Raw genomic sequence first — 6,000 nt, 5'->3', positions numbered from 1 at the left:
AGGAAATGCTTTATTAGGCTTTTCAAACAATATGTTTTAAATCATATACTTTATTTCTCCTAAAAACAAAATTAATCAAGATATCTATTTGTTTATATGAATCACAATGTACTTTTCAACCTCATGCAGAAAAGCACAAGATTTTCACTTATCTCACAGACAGGCCAGGTGCTTGAACACTGTGAAAATTTAAAGCCTGTGAATGTCAAATAGAACCTATTACAGTATAGAATTAAATTTGCATAAGAACAGGTAACTGAGTTTTTCCATCACTCCCTTTCTCCCTCTATGGTAAACAGAATGATGCCCTCTCCCCAAAAGATGCCCCTGTTTTAATCTTCAGAGCCTCTGAATATTTTCTTTACATGGCAAAAGGGACTTTGCAGATGTGATTAAATTAAGGATTTTGAGATACAGGAGAATATTCCAGATCACCTACATTATTCTAGATTATGTAATGTGGGCCCAATGTAATCACAAATTTCCTTAAAAGTGAAAAAGGGAGAAAGGAAAGGAAGTTATAGTGATGCCGTGTATAAAGTGCTTGACCCTTTGGTGAGCTTTGAGGATAGAGGAAAGAGGCCATGAGCCCAGGAAGGTGAGCTCCTTCTGGGACCTCAAATAGCCAAGTTGGATCTCCCCCAGATTCCCTGGAGGCTAATACAGCTCTCCTAGTACCTGGATTTTAACCCATTTCAGACTTCTAACCTACAGAACTCTGAGATAATGAATGTATGTTGTTTTAAACCACTACATTTATAAGATGTAACAACAGCAATAGGAAACTAATATACCTTCTTCTCTTCTTTTTGTTTTAGCAAGTATTTATTAAGAACATAACATAATAGACTCTAGAAATTAAGAGAAAAAATGAGTTATAAGATTGGAAGTGTTACCTGGGGTGGATTGTGGAATTCCTCGGTTCTTGTTTTCTGGAAGGAAAGAATTCAATGGAGAGACCCAATAGAGAGTTAAAGTAGCAAAGGTTTTTCCTTTAGCAAAAAGCCTCAGTACACTCAAAAGACAGGGGAGCAGGCTCACCCCCACAATTGGTGGCAGCAGAAGTATCTCATTGTGTCCTTTTATGAGGGTTTACTTGGTCTTCTTCCCACCCTTGGATCCCTTGGTTTTCTCCCCACTAACTGTTTTTTTTTTAAGATTTTATTTATTTATTTATGAGGAACACACAGAGAGAAGAGAGAGGCGAGACACAGGCAGAGGGAGAAGCAGGCTCCTTGTGGGGAGCCCAATGCGGGACTTGATCCCAGGGTCCTGGGATCATGGCCTGAACTGAAGGCAGACGCTCAACCACCAAGCCACCCAGGCTGCTGGATCCTCCCCTCCAACCTTTTTGTACAAGTTTGTGTTAGTCATCTTCCACTAGTGCCTAAGGGCAAACCAATGTGGAGGGACCCAAACCTCAATGCAAATGGTATTGTAAAGACATTATAATAAACAAATGGTATTATAAAGATACTATAATAAGCAATGGCATTATAAAAATACTATAATAACCTCAGGGTTATTAGCAGATGCAGTCTTTCTTAAGTGCGCATGCTCTAAAGTAGGAGCTATCCTCGGAGCCCGTATCTTCAGCTCATCAGTTTGGGCTAAACTGCAAATGGGATTGGTCTAAGGGAGAGGGACCCATCTCTGGTTGGATACTGGGTGGTCCCTGAAAATTGTCTATCTGTCATCCTCTTTCCTCTATCTCCTGCTCAGGTCTATCTGACTGCCTTACTCAACAGATGTAATGGTGTGTTCTTTCCCATTTTAAAATGTCCTGGCAAAGAAAATGCTATGTCCTCTTCCTGTTGCAAATCTCCCCAAAACAAGAAAAATAAACATGACTCCATAACCCTTAATAAATATGTAACTAAGGGCTGCCACATCCAATGCAGATCAAATAGGGATACAGGAAATGTTAAGAAGACTCCCCCTACCCCGAAGTAGATCTAAAATAGGCAGTAGAGGACAGCTCCCCAGAGCAGATGGCCCATATGAGAGGGTATTTTTTTTAAGATTTTATTTATTTATTCATAGAGATGCAGAGACAGAGAGAGAGAGAGAGAGAGAGAGGCAGAGACACAGGCAGAGGGAGAAGCAGGCTCCATGCAGAGAGCCCGACGTGGGACTCGATCCAGGGTCTCCAGATCATGCCCTGGGCTGCAGGCGGCGCTAAACTGCTACGCCACCGGGGCTGCCCGAGAGGATATTTTTTAAAATTGAGATATAATTTTTGTTTTGAAAACGGAGAAGGAGGATTATCAGCAGGTGGTGAGAGCTTCCCTGGGCCACGTTTGTTACCAGAGAGCTGGGGTTGATGAAGATTCACACACATACATACATTTGTAGGAAGCAGGAGAGAGAGGAAGAGAGACTCTGCCTTGGAGAGTAGTCCTGGAGCTGCCTTTTTTGTGGGCTTGAAAGGGGAAAATGTAAACCTATTCCAGTGAATCCATTTACTTGTAAGACTAAGACTGAATCAAATGCCAATTGAACCCTGAAAATGTAGGAATAATATAAGCAACATTCAGGAAAGGAAGGAGAGAATGTGGAAAGGGGTATAGTTATCCAGATAAACTTTACTGCCAGATGTCAAAGATACTATCAGACACCAAATAAAGCAAGCGTTAGAAGTGAAGATATATTTGAAGCTATAAACATAAACACTAACAAAATAATGTAAACAACTAAAATTTTGGATAGCAAAGAGGAGGAAGAGGAGTGGGAAGGAAGTGGAAACTTATTACTTTCATTTTTGCTCATAGCAAGGAGTAGTAATCAATCCTATAGGTACCATAAATTTTGGCACATCCATACAATGAAATGATATGAGGCTTTTACAAAGTTTAAGGCTGCTTTACATGTGTAGATATTACTTCTAATAGAGTAGATTAAGTTTGAAAAGCAGATTAGTGTATGAGAAATGGAAAGAACATGTGTTGTAAATTGGTATGGTTAAGACTCACAGGCAGAGTAAATAAGGCACTGGAATAGAATGAGCTCTTCTCTGTACTTGAATTTGGGGTGGGAGGCAGTCCTTACTTTTCACTGCATATCCTTTTCATGGCTTTTGAATTTTGAATCTTGTGTATGTGCCACATATTTTAAAATATATATGGTTATTTCTTTTTTTTTATTTTTAATTTTTATTTATTTATGATAGTCACACACACAGAGAGAGAGAGAGGCAGAGACACAGGCAGAGGGAGAAGCAGGCTCCATGCACCGGGAGCCCGACGTGGGATTCGATCCCGGGTCTCCAGGATTGCGCCCTGGGCCAAAGGCAGGCGCCAAACCACTGAGCCACCCAGGGATCCCTATATGGTTATTTCTTTGGCAAGAAAAAAAATGAGTTGGAATCCTGATTTTGCCCTTCAGAGTTTGACACTTCTTACAGGAGAAACAGACAAAGGGAGAACTCTAAAACAACAAGGCAAGTGCTATAACATAGAAATGTACAAGGTGCTTTGGGGTAAGGAGGGTTTAGTCTTTAGTCCTGGGTCTAGAATGGAAAGAGGAATGATTTAAGAGAGATTCTTTTTTTTTCAGTTTTTAAAATTTATTTATTCACGAGAGACACAGAGAGAGAGAGGCAGAGACGCAGGCAGAGAGAGAAGTAGGCTCCATGCAGGGAACCCGATGTGGGACTCGATCCCAGGTCTCCAAGATCACGCCCTGGGCTGAAGGCAGGGGCTCAACCGCTGAGCCACCCAGGCATTCCAATTTAAGATATATATATATATTTAAGATTTTATTTATTTATTCATGAGAAAAAGAGAGAGAGACAGAGAGAGAGAGAGAGACAGGGAGAGAGAGAGAGAGAGGCAGAGACACAGGCAGAGGGAGAAGCAGGCTCCATGCCGGGAGCCCAACGTGGGACTCGATCTGGGTCTCCAGGACCACACCCTGGGCTAAAGGCCGCGCTAAACCGCTGAGCCACCGGGGCTGCCCTTAAGAGATATTTTTCAAACGGATTCAATCAATAGTACTGCTGCAGGTGTCATGTGAGGCTTCGAAAGAAGTCAAAAATGACTCGCTGGCTTTGGTTTCAGTCACTCACTGGATTGCAGGGCCATTCATTTTTAGTCCTAAAAAAAAATATTTGTTATCACCTCATTGTGTTCCAAGCACCAGGTTGAGCCCTGGGGATTAGAAGTTAAATTAGAAATGTTCCCTGCCCTTAAGAACTCCAAGTTGGATAATGCAGGATGGTGGATGTCAACGATGTCCTCAATTATTCACCTCAATGATTCACCTTGACCCTTTGCCACACCTTTCCACCACACGTGGGTCACTTTGCCCTGTCCCCAGACACTGGACCCAACCCAGTGACTTGCTCGGGGCACCTGAGATGTTAGCAGATAAGACATGAGCGGCAGTGAAATAAGCCTGTGCATTGGCATCTGCTCTGATACTCTTGTCATCACCATGAAGCTGGGAAGGAATAAAGCCCTACGTGAACCAGCCATGATGGACACACTCATTTCTGGTTGCATAGACACTATTTTGAAATAGGATTGGGGCAGAAGGAAGCACAAATATCACACAAATCTTTTGTTGTTGATTATTTGTCTGCAAATCAGCTTTTTTTGGCAGGATACTATATATGTAAGGGGTGTCTGGCTGCTGCATATACAACCTCTAGGGTCTGGTTTATACCATGACCTTCCGCAAATTAGGAACATGTGTATCCCTTCTCTGAGGGTAGATACAGCTCAGTTCCAGGGAGAAGGCTTGAAAAAAGATGTACCTCAGCCTCATACTTGCTCTACTGCCGCTGTGTCCTTGCTCAGTGTACAACCAGCCCTACCACGAGGGGTAGCCCTGCCTAAATCTTAGGTAGTACTTTCATTAGTATCAGAAGCTCATGTGAGTGCCAGAAACTCAGTCTTCTCATTAATTCAGTGTTTGTGCATTTGTCAGCTCCTTTTACAAAGTTTAGAAAGGGAAACTTCTTTGAGGAAACATTTATAAAATACGAGGAGAAAAAAAACATTTTGCCAAGAGGTAAATTCTAGGCTTTACAGATTTCTGTCAATATTCAATTAAACTTGTCTTTGTTCTCTGACTGGATTTTGTTGAACTGATGTGCCTACAAGTTCTGAAATGGAAGTTGGGGTTGGAGCATGCCACCAGCTGGGTATTCAACCTGAGCAAGCCACACAGCCTCTCTGAGACTTAAAATATTCATCAGTTAGTTGAAGTGATTGGATCACATGATCCTCTAAGTCGCTTCTAGGTGGAAATGGTAAAAATCCATTAATGTCACCTTAACCAGCATGAATCACAATGGCAAAAATGACTGAAAAAAAAAAAAGTCTAAGGAATTCATTTTTTGTTCATGTAGATGAAAATTTGGGGCTTCCTGAGACAGGAACAGAAATATAACTAAACTGTACTTTTGTTGTGATTCCAACCACACGGAGTCGGTGAAGGAAAGAAAAGAACATTGAGTCTTGCTGAATGTGCAATTGATATTTATATTATAAATTAGTGTATTTTCCTAATCTTATTGCACCATAACAGAGATGGTAGGAACAAATCATTGTATTTACAAAACTGATCTGTTCACATTTAAGGAGTGGAGAGAAATATAAAACCATGCAATTAGGCCAGCAGTTTAACAGCCTCATTAAGTAGTGTGTATATTTTCCATATGCTCTCATTTCATTTTATGTAATCTTGCCATAAACATCAGGTAAGTAGGAACAGTGTTCTCATTTGTAAATCATTTCCTGTAGGTTAAATGCTGACATCCATGTTTGAGGCTTTCTAATTTACATTTAGCAGCACGTATTCATCACTTCAAGGAAGTGATTACAAATGTTTTGGCATCAGAAAAAAATAATTTACCATTTGAATTGTTTGGGAAAAAATCCTCCTTTTATAATCCAGTAATATCACATAATTTTACTGTGCTTTTTGCATAAAACACTTAGGAGTTTACCATGACAAAGAATCACCTTTATTTTCACAGAATAACCCATTAACACA

The sequence above is a fragment of the Canis aureus genome, chromosome 26 (genome assembly GCF_053574225.1).
Source record: "Canis aureus isolate CA01 chromosome 26, VMU_Caureus_v.1.0, whole genome shotgun sequence".
Classification (NCBI taxonomy): Eukaryota; Metazoa; Chordata; class Mammalia; order Carnivora; family Canidae; genus Canis; species Canis aureus.
This window is presented reverse-complemented; position numbering follows the sequence as displayed.